General features: G+C 36.4%; 1 pseudogene; it reads right to left on the reverse strand.

The window, feature by feature from the left end:
- LOC115933424 (neurofibromin-like) overlaps positions 1-16,866 on the reverse strand; it is a 42,688-nt pseudogene extending 25,822 nt beyond the window's left edge.
- Positions 16,867-19,103: the final 2,237 nt, after the last annotated feature.

Consider the following 19,103-nt stretch of genomic DNA (forward strand, 5'->3'; position numbering starts at 1 on the left):
GGAGACTGTATTAACTCACCCCATCATGCTGCTGGTACCAGGTCAGCATTTTAAAAATATTAATGGAAACAACCTAGATATCATTTGATAGGAGAAAAACATGCACATGTGCATAGATAAATGACTGGGAGACTATACACCATACGTTAACTGAATTATTTCTGAGGAGGATAAACAATTTTTAATTTTTTTGCTTTCTTTACATTTCTATATTGAGTAATTCAATAATTTTTTTTTAATAACAGAATATTGGCTGGGCATGGTGGCTCATGCCTGTAATCCCAGCACTTTGAGAGGCTGAGGCGGGTGGATCACCTGAGGTCAGGAGATCGAGTCCATACTGGCTAAAACAGTGAAACTCTGTCTCTACAAAAAATTAGCCAGGCGTGGTGGCGGGTGCCTGTAGTACCAGCTACTCGGGAGGCTGAGGCAGGAGAATGGTGTGAACCCAGGAGGCAGAGCTTGCAGTGAGCCGAGATCATGCCACTGCACTCCAGCCTGGGCAACAGAGTGAGATTCCATCTCAAAGAAACAAACAAACAAACAAAAAACTGAGACTATTATAAAGCTACCTTCATTTTTTTAAAACAGAAAATGGGTCTCCAAAAGCATCAGTGGGAATTTAGAACAAAAATAAGATCTAACATTTATTAAATACTTTACAAGTACCAGATACTGTCCCAAGTATACTATATATATTAGACCACATAATCTTCAAAAGCAGAAAAGACTGCTTTGTAAGGAAAGGTAGGATCTTAGAAAAAAAGGAGTAATAAAAACATTTTCCTAGAAAAATAGAAAAATGGCCAGGATGCCCTCAGTGATGTTAAATTTAAAAATTGTTTGTTTCCATGTACTCATTTTTATATGTATTTCTATTTCTATTTATTTTTTTTACTTCTTTTAATTTATATTTTTACTTATTTCTTTATTTATAGACAAGTCTCATTCTGTGGCCTAGGCTGGAATGCAGTGGTGCATTCACAGTTCACTGCAGCCTTGAGCAAACCTCCCACCTCAGCCTCCCAGGTAGCTGGGACCACAGGTGCGCACACCACACCTGGTTAATATTTTATTATTTGTAGAGATGGAGTCTTGCTATGTTGCCCAGGCTGGTCTCAAACTCCTGGCTCAAGCAGTCCTCCTGCCTTGGCATCCCAAAATGCTGGGATTACAGACATGAGCCACAGTGCCCAACCTATTTATTTATTTATTTATTTATTTATTTATTTATTTAAGACAAGGTCTCACCATGTTGCCCAGGCTGGTCTTGAACTCCTGGTCTCAAGTGATTCTCCAACTCTGGCCTCTCAAAATGTTGGGATTACAGGTATGACCACCATGCCTGGCCTAAAAATAGTATTATATTTTTGTATTATATAATTTTCAATCAGGTAATATGAATATTCTGTACAGAAAATATGCCCTTAATTACATAGGAATAAACGTTTGCTACACTGAGAAAAATCTAACAGAGCTAAAAATAAAAATTAATTTGGAAAGGACATTATATACCCATACATTCTTATGTTTATACATTCTTTCATATATTCATATATTCTTTTAACAGTATCAATGGTTTGGAGTTATGTGTACAAAACCATGACCTATATGTAATACAACTAACAACAGGCACTTACAATTCAAGGCATACGATATACAAAGCTTTAACTCCTCATCATCAGATTTTGTTTTTTTCTTTCTGTTTTGGCAGATACTATGAACATAACATTCAACTCACAGACACTATGGAGACCTTACTAAGCATAAAGTACTGTGAAATGTACTTTAAAAGATTCAGCAAACTACTCTCACTGTATCATCATAGAGTCAGTGTCTAACCATGAAGATCTTTTTGTTCACAAACTAAATCCCACGAAATGGGATTCAAAACAAATGTCCACAGAAATTTTATAGCAATACTGAAGTAGACTATATTTTCTGAGCCTTAATCTAAAAGAAGTTAAAACCATTCATCTTTATGAGGGTTCTGAAAAGTGTTATGGTGCAGTAGAAAAGTTTGCACTTAAAACCAAAAGACCTATGAATCAGGTGTGGGATCTTACACAAGCCAGTTATTCACACTGAGTTGCATTTTCCTTAACTATCATGTGAAAATAATGTTTTCTTCACTCCCTGGTAGGTATTAAATGTGAAAACTTTTGAAAGCGAGATGATAAAATATGATTTGTTACTACTATTATGGCAATCAACATATAAAACATACTCTTTCTATATATATATATATATATAAATAAATAATATATAGAATAGGAGAAAAGTTGGATCCCCAAACATGGCAATGTGATTATTAGATGCATCTTTCCTCATAGTCTTCTATCATATCTAACAAGTGGCCTAGTGGTAAACTCTGCTTCTCAACCAAAAAGAAAGCAATCTACATTTCAAGGTTGTACTTTACCTCATCATAAATTCCTCAAACTTTTAACTGGTAAGGTTAAGGCTGGACCGGTATGTATCTGCCACAGGTTTGTGATCTGGAGGACCGAGGTATACAAGAAGTGTTGCCATTTATCAAAAGGTCATCTTCCAACAGCTTTATGATCCCTAGATATAGCAAACTACTTAGAAAAAAGTAGCAGTTCACATTTAGCAGTACACATTTCTTTAACTTGTAACTGTTGCTTTTCCTTTAACTGTCAGCTGGTGGTCCCTGTTGATTTGTAAACAGCACCCAAAAGACCTCAGGCTCATGTCTACTTCAATCCATTAATAATGCATAAAAGATTAAAATGCTCTGTGGTTTAAACTCCCATCTCCCAATTGCTTATCCTTAGCTTCATAGTCCACTACTTTTCCCGTGAATGTGCTAACCACTTTTATTGGCATTTAAAAATAATTTGGACTCACTTTTCCTTTGTAAGGAACTCCTCCTACTTAGGAATTTTGTCCCTTTACAAGTTTATATAACTAGATGGGACAGCAAGTAATTTAGGTTAACACAAGAGACTAATAAGAGCTAATGAAACAATGCCCAAATTAATAATTTCAATCTTTAAGTATTTTTTCTTTTTTTTTTTTTTTCCCCTGAGATGGAGTTTTGCTCTTATGGCCCAGGCTGGAGTGCAATGGCACAACCTCGGCTCACTGCAACCTCCGCCTCCCAGGTTCAAGTAATTCTCCTGCCTCAGCCTCCCAAGTAGCCGGGATTACAGGCACCTGACACCAGGCACAGCTAATTTTTGAATTTTTAGTAGAGATGAGGTTTCACCATGTTGGCTAGGCTGATCTCGAACTCCTGACCTCAGGTGATCCACCCACCTCGGCCACCCAAAGTGCTGAGATTACAGGCATCAGCCACAGTGCCAGGCCAGTATTTTCTATATAAACCTTTATTTGCATATACTTAGAATATCACAAATGAGTTTATCATAGAATTGAAACACTGACAATATTTTAATTACTGAATTCCTATGAATTAGCTGTTCTTCAGATTCAAATGCCAACACTAATTTGAACTTCTTTGGGTCTATGACAGTTTGCAAGCCATACAAACCCAAAGAGCTAATCTGTGATTTCTTAACTTGAGAAAATAATGATAATAACCACCACTGGAACCTACATAGGTTTGTTGATTATTTAATATGACTTAACCTTTTGTTTGTATTTTTTTGAAAAAAAAAGACTTTCTCTTTCTAAACCATAATTCTTAGTCCAAGAAGATGTAAAGTAAAAAGCACTATTCATGACCAATAATTTTATTGATCTAAATTAAAATGGAGAATGTTCACTATCCTCATGACTGGGAAATCTTACCTGTTGCTAGAAAGACACTGGCCAATTTTCTCCTGATTGTTCCGGAGTAGATGATGTAAAGCGAGCACACTGCCGTCACTGCTGAAGGAAAGGCTATGATTTACTGCATCACTTGTAGGACAATCAGATGCCATATCAAAAAAAAAAACATTAGAAAATGCAAAGTCACTAGAATTTTCAACACCAGAGACACACCATACTTATGTTTGAATTCAATTTATACGAAGTAACTTTGTGAAGCAACTGAGATGACAATTACAAATATGGAGGGCTTGTTCCCACAACGTGATTTGTCATTAGACAAAGTAAAAAGGACAAGGAGAAAGTTGGCTTTCCATTTCTGATAACTGGCTTCAGCTTCTGTAGTTAAAGAACAACAAAATTGAGATGGATGAAACTTTGGAAAGAGGCTGGTATTTTACAGATAAGGAAATGAAGGTCCAGACAAAAGACCTCCCCAAAGATATACAGCCTGTTAGGTCAAAGCCAGTATTAAAACTTTGTTCCTTTTAACTTTCTTTGGGCCCTCAGTCTGCCAGAATATGAATCCTGTGCTGACATTCACTCTCTTTCCAACATGGCTTGTCATTCAGCAATATACCTTTTAAACTCCAATTTTCCTAACAGAATAAAAGTCAGTAACAATTACAATGATGATAAACTGGAAGAGAGAGTTGTACAAGGCTAGCTTAGATGATAAGGATCAATTAGATTCACACTGCATGAAAAGCAGAATTCCAGACATAAATTTACAAAGCACTTTCTTATGAATTATCTCATTTTTTCTCTCTAAAAACAACTCAGGCAAAGAGTTTATCCCCACTTTACAGATAAACCAATAACTCAGAGAAATAAAGTGAAATAACTGGTTATGGAAATCCAGCAGAAAAGTTTTCTAAAATCATAAAGTTCAGTTACTCATGAACAAAATCTTACGTGTTTGCATTACTTGGTTTAAAGAATAACATTTTAGTTTAGATACACTTCCAAATTTAAGTATCACAAATATTCTGATACCAATAAAAACCTTAGTAAACATTCTTATGCATTATCAATACCAATTTGGTTTTAGTTTTAAATAAAAGGAATCCTATTTCTTCCTTATCCCCATATTGTACCATCCTCAAATCCTTTATTTAACTAGACATGTCCAAAATGCCTCTTGGTTTTCAAATATGAAAATCACTACCAAATTATAAAAAATATTAATTTATTTCAAGACTGTCTTTTATAGTAAAATAAAATAAGGCAAGCTATGTCTTGACCTAGAGCAGGAAGAGAAAAAAACCTACACGGAACTTCATGTAAAACAGGTACATGGATTTATGTGAAACTGAAAATATTTGATTCAAACAGAGCAAGTGAATAAGTAGCAAGTAGCTTACCTTCAAGCTGCATCAAAGCTGCTTTTCACAAAATCATTGAAAGGCCGCATATGCTCTTCTTTTGTGAAGAGAACATGATTGGCAATACTCTGAAGTATTTACACAATAAAACAGGGTTATAAATAATCAGATTATTTATTGTATGAAGTTTATACATTAATATATTCTTTAAAAATATGAATTTTCTCGATATAATTTCTGCTAGTAGTTAAAATCAATCATTTCTCATTCTATAAATTATTTTAGGTAGTGTTTCTATTCTTCCTAATTATAATTATATTTACATGTACGAATACATATTAAAAATGTTTAATGTCTTTTAAAATAAAAAATCCTACAGACTTCATTCTAGTCTGTTTCAGAATGTCTAGAATGATTACGCAAAAAATGATCCTCATGACACAAGACATCTGCTATAATAAAATGTATTCTCATGAAAATAAGATCCATCAGGTACCTAACTAATGAATTCCTTTGTAATATAAACAAAATAAAAACACATAACTGAAAACCGTAGGGTATTTCCAATATAAATGTAAGAGGAAGTACTGTAAGAAAAGCTGAAAATTTAGTTGGAAGGGGAACTTAAGATAGCTAGATTATTAAAATAATTCACCTTTGACATTAACTTCAAGCCCTTTCTGATTCTAGGTGGTGGCTTTTTATCTAAAATCCCTGCTTCATACAGTGAGACAATGTCAGGATTCATAAATCTGAGGAACATGGCACTTCCTACTGCACTGATACTGTTCTGAGGGAAACGTTGGCTAACCACCTAAAAACAAGTTGAGAATTGAGTATAAGGTTTGAATTAAAACAGGGGCATGGGAACAAAGAGTTCAAAGGTCAAAATTTGCACAAAAACTCTGAGTCAATCAGTCCTCATGAATGACACATTTCTATTTTTTCTTCTCCCAAAACATGAGAAAATAAAGTTTCCTCTCAATTCTAGTCTTGTATCATATTAAAGTACAATTTAGGTATCTCACAGGAAAGAAAAACCTCATGGATGAGATGGGTAGAAGAAACCTGAAAACAGATCTTCACAGTATCATCACCTATACTGCAAGTTTGAGGAGTCATGAAAACAGACCAAATTTTCACACAAAGATGATCATAATTTATTAAGATTAACAGACATGAAAGTGTGGTCAACATTATAAGGTGAAACTAAATTTTCAACAGCACACCCCCAAAACATCCTATACCTGATAGTACATATTTATGTTTTGTTGTGTACCAGTTACAACTGAATTGAAGAAAAAAATGCTTGCTATAAAAAAACAAAATCTTAGATTCCTATTGAGGAAAAAAAAACTTACTTACAAGTAATGTTATTGCCTGTTGCCAGCTTCCTTTATAACAACCTACCTATTATTTGAACCATGGAGGGATGGGAATTCTTGGGGACCTAAAAGAAAAAAGGATCTCAGCAGAACAGCGAACCCCTATGTCTACCTCAATGTATAATTCTGTCAAATAAAAATCATTTAAGAATTCAAGAAATGGTTGTCCAGCCTGAAAAGTAATGTGAACCCAATATTTAAAGTGGATTGATTTTCTCTTTATAAAACATTCTACATTAAGATAAAGTAAAAGGTACCTTAGACTGGGAAGAGTGCCATAAAATGGGTTCAGCCCCCATCCCTTCCCAGTGTCCCCTGCTTTAAATCATGTTATAGATGAAAATTATATTATTTTGGAATTTACATTTTTATATATACCATATATATTCATTTTTAAAGAACACTTAATGTAACATTTTAATCTCTACAGCTATTCTTGCTTAGTGTGGCTAACTGCTGTTTAAAGTAGCAGTGATTACAAAACTGTAGCATTCCACTCAATATTTTGTGATTCCAAGGATAAACCTTCCTTTCAAAGGATATCGGTGTGGGGGACCCAGATTTACATGCAGAATATCACGTAACTATTTTTTGCACAATGCCTCCATAAATTAATATTTCCTGTCCTAAATTCACATGGCTGACTCCAGATTAACTCTGGAATCGGGATTATTTCACTTCATCCTGTTCAACGCAGTGCTTCATGAAGTCCACATTTTAAATGCATTCTTATCACTGCTTATAATCTCAAAATAGCTTTCCGTAATCTCTAATAGGAAGTTAGTAAAAATTAGATTTTTGAGAATAAAGTATTTGTAAGCAGTGAGGTGTAACAATATAGTCCCACCTTCAGTTACACTACACACAGTTCAGGAAGCTTTCTTTATGTTACAGTGTTTATTGCATGAAGAACAACCTTAACCCTTCAATAAGGGGAAACTGGTGAAGGTGGCTAAATATAGCTGCTTTATTAGAATGGCTTTAAAACCTAAATACCATTTATTTTTAGCTGAAATATATAAATTTAGAATTAGATATCGAAGTTTTAGCTAAAACTATAAAAAGATAAAGAATTAAGAAAAAATTTGAGCGCTTCGACTATTCCAGTATAGTGTTCAACCTTCTGGGGATGAGGAACCTCTTTGAAATCTGATAAAGGTTAGAAAAATGGATGTATGCTTTCACACAAATTTCTTCACATAATTTTAGAATATTCATAGACCATCACTGCTACTGAGTGGTTCTCTTAAAACTCCCAAATTTTAATCTCAAAGCAGACAATTCTCTGGTTGGGCATGGTGGCTCACGCCTGTAATCCCGGCATTCTGGGAGACTGAGGCTGGTGGATCAATTGAGGTTAGGAGTTCCAGACCAGCCTGGCAAACATGGTGAAACTCCATCTCTACTAAAAATAGAAAAATTAGCTGGACGTGGTGGTGCACGCCTGTAATCTCAGCTACTTGGGAGGCTGAGGCACGAGAATCGCTTGAACCCAGGAGGTAGAGGTTGCGGTGAGCCATCGTACCACTGCACTCCAGCCTGGGTGACAGAGCATGCAAGTGACTGTGTAAAGTGATATGTAAAGTCATGGAAAAAGGAAAGAGCCTTAACTAGTAACGGTCTGTGAAGGCAGAAGCCAAAGACATCCTTCTCCTGTCTGTCCCTGGATCTAAGGCAGATAAAAAGAAGGATAACTTAAAAAAAATTACAGATATCATTAAAGAAAAGCATATTTGTATATAACTTTTATAATTAAAAACAAATTTTAATGATCAAGAGGAGAAGTTATGAGGGCCTTGCTTCATGCAGTGTTAGCAAAAAAAAAAAAAAAGAGCACTTTTATGTGAAAAGATGATAAAACTGGTAGGATCCACTTCAAAGCTAACATGTTGCCCATCAGAGGATGTGATCACAATTCGTAATAAAGGATCCAGGAGTTTTTATAGATAAGTAGCACCATATACCTATAGAAATGCATGAGTAGGACTTTATTATGCCTGCTCCATACATTTTACCTTAAAAGAAGACAATCAGCTCTGCACATTCTGTACACAATCATTACTTGACATACCTCAGCACACACACACACAAAATGAATGATACAAACCTTGAAACAGAGTGTCATTATTTTACTGGCCAAACTGTTGCCTCAGAGGAGAGTCTGAATGGAGTCAGTCTGCCAATTCTACTTCTTTACAAAACATGTTCCAGAGCAGTTGGTAGAGTAAATGCCGAGGACCAAATAGAGTAACCAGAACTCAAGCCAGTTCATCCTGAGAACAAAACAAAATCAGGTTAGTGCATTTTTGTTCTCAGGTAGATAGCTGAAGAGTGGCAAAAACGTAAACCCAAAGTTGACAACTACTTGCTAAATTAAGGCAAAGGTGACTGATAAATATTTCTCCTGAGATTTATCTGCGTATATTGTTTATGATAGATGACTATATACGGTGTCTATGATAGCTGTTAATTCCAAGGATTAACTGGTGAAAGCTATTAAGAGAGGCCTAGGCTTTACCAGGAGACAAAATCTCCAAGATTCAGTTCAAATTACATCACAAAACGAAAGAGAACAGAAACAGAAGATGACAGCGAATACTTTAGTTTGATTTGTACAAGCATTTGCACAGAGCAGAAATAAGACTGATGATCAGAAGAGTTCTACTCTTCTCATACAGTCAGGGGAACTCAGTGAATGCTGAACATAGACTAGGTAGAGACATGACAAAAAGAGAAAGACTATAGGATTTTGGAGAAATCAGGAAGAAAAGGAACTGGGCGTTCAGAACCCGGAGATCAGCCAGATTTACATACAAAGCAAGGGGGACAGGGATGAGGGCTGAAATTCCAATTACCTAAATGACATCCTTATAACTCCCTCTAGTAAAGCAGTTTGGGGTACACTCAAGAAAAATGATCTACTGGTAAATCACTGTTTAATCACAAGAAGAAATTTATAGAGAATAGGGGTAGCCATAAAAAGATGCCTCAATCCTCAAGCAGTAACAACAAGGGCCAGGATCATGGCCCATAGCTCTCTAATTCTTGCCTGGTCCCAGGATTACAATAATGTGATAGGTGAGATCTGGCCTAATAGAAAATTCCTTCTCAAAGTAATTTAATATAAAACTCAACAACAATTAAAGCTACTTGAACTTAACTGATTCTTTATTTAAAAAATTACTGAGTATTTTCAGTGCTAATCATAGGTAGATCCTAATAAGATAATTCACAATAGTCATTTTCAAAACATTTGAACGTTTGTGAAGTAATTTTAGGCTTTAGGAAGATTTCAATGATTTGGGGCTGTTGCTAATCAATCAGTATAAAATTTCAGTTATACAAGGTAAGTTCTAGAGATCTGTGGTGCAGCATTGTGCCTACAGATAGCAATACTGTATTCTACACTTAAAAATATGTTAGAGGGTAGATCTCATGCTAGGCGTTCTCACCAAAATGAAATGCCAGAGGAGAAGCATTTCAGGTGGTGGCAGCAGCAAGGGTGCTTAAGGCAGAAACAAGTCTAACAAGGAGGGACAGAAAGGTAGCTGGTGTGGCTTTGGTGAACAAGAAGGAAAATGGCATAAGATGATGTTAGAGATGAGGCAGGGCCCAAATCAGGTGGAGCCTTGTAGGACAGGTTAAGGAGTTTGAATTTTACTTTAAGTACAGGTATAACAAATATCCTACAGCTTTAAGCAGAAACAAATCTACAATGACAGATTACCTTATTAGTTATACTTTACTGTAAGTGAAACCATTTTTGGTACACTAAAAAGGAAATAGCCTTTTAACACTGGAAAGGAACCACCACCCTTCTCAACGTTTTCACATGTATTAGGAACGATGTGATTTGAAGAAAATTTTTCATTAAATTAAGAGAGAGACCTAATAGCCATATGATGTTTTCAGTGTTTAAAACAAACAATATCATAATATCAAATGCAAATACAGTGCTTACATTTTTAAAAATTGTGTAAGATATTATGGGGAAAAGAACAGCAAACTGGAGGTAGTAAACAGGCACAAATCGTGGATTCCAATTCCAGCGTTGCAACAACTGACTGAAATTAGGTTTAACTTAATTACCTTCTCAAATATATGAAGACAGCGGAGTAGATCAGTGATTTTTAATCAGTGTTTAAATGGAATTTTTCAGTGGGATGAAATGATACAGGACACTAGTCAGGTCTAGCAGTGCCAACCACTTCCCTACAGCTGAAAAGTCACCTAACTAAACATCTAAGATTTCTTCTGGCTCTAAAATTTTATCAATTCATTCAACAAACATTTATTGAACAAATATGTTCTGAAGGATTTGCTATGTGCCAGGCACTTTTCTTCCCCACTTACTCTATGCACTTACCCACCGAGAACAAGGAACCACACTGGCCAGAGCCATCGCTATAGGGAGCTCTCCTTGATCACCCATCACTGTGACCAGTTCCACCAATTGCTCAAACCCATCAGCCAATACCGTTTCTGAAGTGTGTCAAATTCTGTGCCTTGTTGAGGGATTTTCATCAGAACTTCCATAAATGTAGCTGTCTGGAGATCCTTGTAGTACCCTAAACCTGATGTGGACAAATGGATGCAAATTTACTAACATGGCCTTGCTGAAGTAATTTTTGCTTATCTTACAAGCCAGTTCTCTAGGCTGTGTATTTCTATATGAAACTTTCATTTGATCTCACCTATGGAGTGTATGAGAGCACCGTCTATGCTGGCACTGAGTAAGTTTGACATTGCAAGGACTGCACAGTGCCTCCGTGATGCCAACCTCCGAGACATGCCACGTTTCCTGCCACCTGTTTGTGCACTTTCATCTTCAGCTTCACTGCAGTCACTCAAAAGGTTCATAAATAGTGTGAAGTATCTGAGAAATAAAAAAACTGACCTTTACATAGCAAAGGCCGTATCAACTAGAAAGCTCACCAGACATTCCAAAACAATCACATGTGCACGGTGTGACTGGCCCTGGATTAACTGCTTCTCTCCTCTCTCAGGATAATCAGCCAGGGTGACTCATTATAAAGCATGCTGTGTTGGGCATGATTATACCTGATATAGCCTAGCATACCTTTCATAACATAAGCATCAAATAGATGCAATGTTTCCTGGTAAATGTGTCATTTTTAATGTTTAGTATATAAAATTAGTAGTCCAAACAGCTTACACAATGTCACTTTTGTAAATGACTTAGTGAGGCAATCTGGGTTTTATTATAAGCAAAATTTCAGGGATCATATTATTTTCTTTAAAAATCATAAAACACAGTTATTTTCCTAATCCTAGTCCTGCATGGGGAACATTTCTTTGTTTTCTTTGTTTTTTTTGTTTTTGTTTTGTTTTGTCTTTGTGTGTGTGTGTGTGTGTGTGGCGGCGGGGGGCTTTATTTGCTTTTGCTTTGTGTTTTTTGGTGACTGAAATTTACTTAAGAAATAACTGTGTCCCCTTTGGCTTCCATCAATTCCACACCATCTCCTTCCTCAGGCTGCACAGGGAGACCAGCTAGAAGTGAAACTACTGCTTCCATGCTTGCCTGGTCCAAATCTCTGAAAAAAAAAAAAAAATTAGAGACCATAAATCTTTCAGGTTATTTCACTTCCTCTCAAATAAAGCTCTTATTAACAGATATAAACTTTAGGAACTACCTGTTTTATTAAACAAATTATTAGCACAACCCAAATAATTTGAATTAATATGCAGATCCCAGAATACAAAATCATCTCAAATGAGGAGAAGGCAATACTAACTTTCTGCAAAGTAATCTTGGCAAAATGACTATCTTCAATCAGAAGCATGTACAATTGGCCCTCTGTCTCAGCGAGTTCTGTATCCACGGATTCAACCAACCATGGATTGAAACTATTTGTGGGAAAAAAAAGTAGGGTTTCATCTGTACTCAACATGTACAGATTTTTCTTTGTCGCTATTCCCTAAACAATATGGTATAACAACTTGTATTTATATAACATTTATATTTATTAGATATTATAAGTAATCTAATGATAATTTAAAATATATGGGAGGATGTGCGTAGTTTATATGCAAATACTATGACATTTTGTATCAGGGACTTCAGTCTGTGGATTTTAGTGTTCATGGAAGTGAGATGTGGGCAGGAGTTTGGGGGGTGGTTCCTGGAACCAATTCCTGACAGATACTGAGAGACGACCATATTATAAAGGTAGGCTTGGTCAAAGAAACATATGTAAAGGCTTATTATACAGTCCATAGTGTTTAATCACTTTCTGATATGTGTCAATAAGTATTTATCATTAAAGCAGACTTAATTACACTTAATTACTTCCTTTTGTTTCTGTCTCTGGTGCCTGAATCAGGAAATCAATTATTTTTTAGAAAGACCAACACAATGAGTTCCTCAAATAATACCTTTTTCTATCTAATCATAACATAAATGCAATCTGAGGCTTTATGTACCTTATTTCCCAATAACGGTAGACTATTCTTCATAAACTGACAACACTAACTTCCCAAACATACCGCTCTCACACATTTATTTTTACAGAAAGTCTTATCAGTCAAAAAAAAGTAGTAATAAAGATTAGTATCTTTACATATTTCAACCACAAAAGTTTGACATCTAAAAAATTTAAATACACATAAAATACAAGTATAAAGCTGTAATGAAGTAATTATAATTCTTACAGGAAAACCCACTAATACTTGAAGGTCATTCTCTTTTTTACCTTGTAAGACATTTTACATCATCATCTGCTGCTTGGTTTGATGTTCCCATAACCCAGACTGTCAGGTATTCTACAATCTTATTCCTATAGAATGGCGGAGAAAAGAGAAACAGCAAACAATTTTTTTGAAGCCACACACACACACACCTTTAACTGTGTAAGATTTCTTACAGTGCAAATAATTTGGCAGATAACCCAGGTGACATGACGATTTTATAAAAGAGATACTGATGTCACAGACGTAAAAGCCAGAAGGGAACAAGCAATGTGGATATTTAACCTCCAACATGGCCCTTATTTATGGTATCAAATTGGAAACAGAATCAAATTCTTAGCTCAAGTACAGCACAGTTTTAGAAAAAGGGAGGCTTGCCACAGGCACAAAGCTTACGGAAATTTGAGGAGAGACGTAGAGGAACACAAACATGTAAATTGCTCTCTTTTTATGTCTTGCTTCCTACCAATAACGAGATATCTACTCTATTTCTGTACTTCATTCAACAAATTAAGATTTACAAGACCCTACATTGCTCTTTTGAGAACTCACCTAAATTTCATCTCTTGGCAAAATAAGAGGTCATCTCTCCTTGCCATCGTTACTTCAACCAACTGATACAGTTTCGTTTTTATTTGAATTGCATGGACCATATCCCCAAGCACACGAACATACCTATACAGACACAGAGACAATAAAAAAATTATCAGATATAGACAAAAGAGAAAGCATTCAAAATACTTTAGTCATCAAATAAAATGAACTAAATGTAAGTCTGAAAATGTACACACCTTCTGGTTACCTTATTGTCACACCCTAGTTTGTGTGCAGTAAAGAATGGCAAATTATTTTATCAATTACTACCAATATCAATGTGTAAGAGGTTTTTCTGATCTCTTAAAGTATGCTTCTGCTACATTTCAGTAGAACGCTTACCTGACCAGATGTAACATCATTGGTTCAATGCTAGCTTGCCCTAGATGTTCAGAGCTGCCTTCAGTATGATTATCTAGCAAGTTCTTCATTATAGCTATGGTTTGCTCTACAAATTGAGTGTTGGTATCCGTCAATAAAACCTATAGAAAGAACAAATATATTAATCATTTGCCATCAATGCCCAGAAGACAGACCTCTAGAGAGATGCAACCGACTGATCTAAAGACACAAACACAGAAGTGCACCCACAGGCACACAGCCAAACAAGCATACAGATACATGCAGACACTCATACCCATACACAAGGCAGGTATACCCTCAGGCACACATACACACCAGAGTTCCTAAGAAGCAAGCTGACCCCTACATTGAGATGACTCTTCTTTCTGCAATTTTTGACAATTTTTAAAAACTGTGAGCACCTCATTTAAATAATTGGAAAGAAAAAGCCTTCCTTATTTCAAACAAGGTGAAAAATAAAAAAGAGCGCACTTTACCTGTCCTTGGGAGTCAAAAAACTTGCTGATGGCATTCTTCAGTTTGTTAAATAGCATCAGATAAAGAGCAGGACTCAATTCTAGACCCACCAGGTCCTTAACATTGGCCCGTATTTGAAGTCCCACTTTCTCATGGTTACACAGCATTAAGGACAACAGCTGATCCATACATTTGCTGACAGGTGTACCTGCGTTTCCCTCTGACGACATCACTGAAATCACGGAACCCTGACATTCACTGACTGGACCCATGGGTGGGCTATAGGTTGCCAGGCCAGAATTACTTCTCTGCTGGAGGCACACTCCCCCAAGGGCACAAAGGAAGCCAGTCATGTTGATCCATTCCTGTAGGGAGTCTGTGTCAGACAAATCTGCGCGTCCTCCTCCACTCAGATGGGACATTCGACTCCTAACAATGGTCATGTGAAACTTTCAGCAGCCTAAACACGAAATTTTTGGGCAAAGCATGAATTAAACCTAAATTAATTGAGACTTGACAAATTACTCTTTATCCAACATTTCTTCCATGACAAAAGTACAAAAAATGTAAAAAACACATTAAAATCAACCCCCAAAATTACCATATACATTTTTAAAGAGCCACTGATTTATTTTTGTCATACACTAATATAATCGCCCAAGTATCAAATTTCTTTTAAAAAGCTTTGATTTCACATGGATGAACCTTGGAAACGTTATGCTAAGTGAAAGAAGCTAATCACAAAAGCCCACATATTCTAAAATTCCATTTACAGAAAAGATCCAGCAGAGACAAATCTGCAGAGACAGAAAGTAGATTCATGGTTGCCTAGGGCTGGAGAAGCCAGGGGAAGAGAGACAAGAAAGTCCCGGGGAGGTGGGGTAGGGTGTTAGAGGCAGAAATAGCTAAAGGATACAGGGTTTTTTTTCCTTAATTGATGAAACTGTTCTAAAACGGACTGTGGTAATGGTTGCACAACTCTGGGAATATACTAAAAACAGCCACTGAATTGGACACTTTAAATGGGTGAATTGTATGGTATGTAATTATATATTAAACAGTTATCCCCCCAAAAGCTTTCATTCTAAAGCTACATGTCCCCTCCAAATAAAGCTATTAGGTACACAATTTTGCTTCATAAAAACATAACATTTTTCTTATTAAGTATGACAGAAAAAAAACATGGGGGAATAACCAGTTTTTATAAATTGCCTAATAATGAGAGGAATATGAACATTACAAATCAATTACACATAAACACCAACTCATCAATTTCCAGAGTAACAGATAATATAGTCAATAGTAATAGTTGAATGAACTGTCCACATTTTAAAATTTCATTTAATCTATGGGTTCAATCTTTTGCCCAAGACATTCCTTAATTAGAATACTTAACAAAATAGCAAAATGAATTGTTTCCATGTTTTTTTCTCTACCTCTGTTGCTCCTTTTCTGAAAATTCTGTGAAACACCCTGATGAAGGGATAAAGAGCAAGAAAAGATAAAGAAATGGTCTCTGCAACAGTCTCTAGCAGTGCTGCCCAGTATTTCTGTGATGATGGAAACATTTTCTCTCTCTGCTGTCCAGACTGTCATATGTGGCTACTGGGTACTTGCAATGTGGCTACTATATGATTGAGGAACTAAATTGTATTTAATTTTCATTATGGTAAAATTTAAATAGTCACACGTAGCTAGTGGCTACCATATTACAAAGTACAGGTCTAGATAAACCACAACTAAATATCAGTCTTCAGACAACTATATGCTTACTTTACTGAGTGACTCGTGAAAGATTACCAAAGAGAAGGACATATATTTAGCAGATCAGTTAATAGACAAAAGTCAACTTTACAGACTTACCTGGCTATCATCCATTTTGGCTTTTGGATAGTTAAAGATTAGTTTTGTTGCTTGTTCCCATTTTGCATGTGTATCTTCCCAAGCCTAAAATGAAGGCAATTATCACTTGAAAGCAACTTTAAGTCTAGAGGTAAACGTCAATCAGCAATGGCCAAGTTTCAAACTTGATGTATAATAAGTACTCAGATATTACACTTCTAACACTCACATATCTTGGATTTACTTCAAAAGCTATTCCTGATTACACATATGTAACAATAGGTTTCCAAAATTGAGGGTGGGCGCCTAGGAGGGGTGTTTCTCTTGCTAAGAGCACACCTCAGTGTTTCCTGCAGTGGGATGCTAAGTGCGCCTCAGCAGTGCCATCACTCTTTCTGAAGTGCTGCTGTTCCTAAGCAAATACAACAGCCAATCAAGTCACTGCACTTAGAGCCCTGCCTGCCAATGGAGAACCTCGTAAGCCCTACCCAAAAACCTCGTAAGCAGAGTAGGAGGAGCAGAGCAAATGCCTCAAATGATAAAGCCAAAAACTTCCTTTCACTAACCTCACAGGAAAGGTACTTATCTTAGACGCTACAATGTCCACAGCACAAAATAGCTATTCCCACCTATAATTTACTCAAAACATACGCCAATGTGCGTAAAACTTCACTATCTACAACTTAGGTGGAGTAAATTATATGATCACAACTGATAGTAACATATACTGCCAGTTATTTTTAAAACGTATAGCATATTAAAAACTCAGTGGGAGACTATTTCAAATGCTTTTTCTTTTCATCTTTGTTTCATTTCTTTGTTCAGAAAAGGATTTCAAGTAAGCTACTTGAATTTCCCCTGTAAACTTACAAAGTAGTAACCTTAAATACATTCTCACAATCAGATGCCACGTGCTTCAGGCAGGTTGAGTAAAAAAACCACTATTCACATTTACCTGTTGACATCACATTGCTGACAGAGGCAAACTCCATGAATGTGCTACAGTTGGGCAAGAGGTTATGCACTGACACTTCATCCATCCCACACCAGGTATCTGCTTCCTCACAGAGGTGGCGGAAACAGGACATGGCACCCAGAACAGCTTCACTGTCAGGGTTCCACAGAAACATGTACAGCGCCACACTTCTAGTTTGGTCTGCCCTTGTTGGCAAATCGGGGAAGGGGGGGCGGGGGCGGTTGCGCTTCATCCTGCTGCACTATCCTGAGAGTCAAAGTTGTAAGACATATATTTGCAACTTGACTAATTTTATGTATAAAATCCAACAATGCAATAAACTGCGTGTGTGTGTGTGTGTGTGTGTGTGTGTCTCAGCATACAATAACTCACAAGAGTTTTCTCCTTTAATCATCACAGGAATCTTTCAAACCCTCAAATATCTTGTCCAAATGAGAAATCAGATTATCTGGACCAACATAAAGCTACTATCTTTCCAATTTCAAATCAAATAGGTATTATCCTATTCCAGATTCCAGAAACATAAACTGATTCTAACATAAACAGGTAAAACACTGTAACATAAATCTGCTGCAGTAATGATATAATGTACTTACCAGTCAATTAGAAATGACAAAAAAAAGAAGTAGGCTGGGCATGGTGGCTCATGCCTGTAATCCCAGCACTTTGGGAGGCCGAGGTGGGCGGATCACGAGGTTGGGAGATCGAGACCATCCTGGGCTAACATGGTGAAACCCCGTCTCTACTAAAAACATAAAAAAACAATTAGCCGGCCGTGGTGGTGGGCACCTGTAGTCCCAGTTACTCAGGAGAGGCTGAGTCAGGAGAATGGTGTGAACGTGGGAGGCGGAACTTGGCAGTGAGCGGAGATCACGCCACTGCACTCCAGCCTGGGCGACAGAGTAAGACGCTGTCTCAGAAAAAAAAAAAAAAAAAGAAAGCAAGCCTAGGTTTTAAAGACCAATAAAATAGTAAACATGAACGAGGAAAAAAAGAAATGAGGAAACAGTTACAAACATAGATACTGAAGGTAATTATATGATAATATAGAAATAAAATATAGCCTTTAATTGTACAAGTAAAATATATAAATATTATTTACAACTCTGCACTGATAAAATTGAAAAACATGTTTTCTAGGAAACAACAAACCATCAAAAGTGACTACAAATAACAGAAATTCTTCAAAAAAATAAAAATAGAATAACCATGTGATCCAGCAATTCCGCTTCTGGATATATATTCGGAAGAACGAAAGCAGGGCCTTGAAGTTATGTGCACACCCATGTTCACAGTAGCATTATTTATAATAGTCAAAAGGTGGAAACAACGGAAAAATCCATTGGCAGATACATTTAGATCAATAAAATGTTGGTATATACATACAATGGAATATCATTCAGCTTTCAAGAGGAAGGAAATCCTGACATGCTACAACAAGATGAATACTACTTCAGCCATAAAGAATGAAATCCTGCCTTTCAAGGCAGCATGAATGGAACTGGAGGACATTATGCTAAGTAAAATAAGCCCATGTCAAGAAGACAAATGCTGTATGATTCCACTTATGTGACATAGTGAAATTCAGACAGAAAGTGGAAGGATGGTTGCAGGAGTTGCAGGTAGGGAAGAATGGAGAGCAGTTGAATAGACACA

The sequence above is a fragment of the Gorilla gorilla genome, chromosome 16 (genome assembly GCF_029281585.2).
Source record: "Gorilla gorilla gorilla isolate KB3781 chromosome 16, NHGRI_mGorGor1-v2.1_pri, whole genome shotgun sequence".
NCBI classification, from domain to species: domain Eukaryota; kingdom Metazoa; phylum Chordata; class Mammalia; order Primates; family Hominidae; genus Gorilla; species Gorilla gorilla.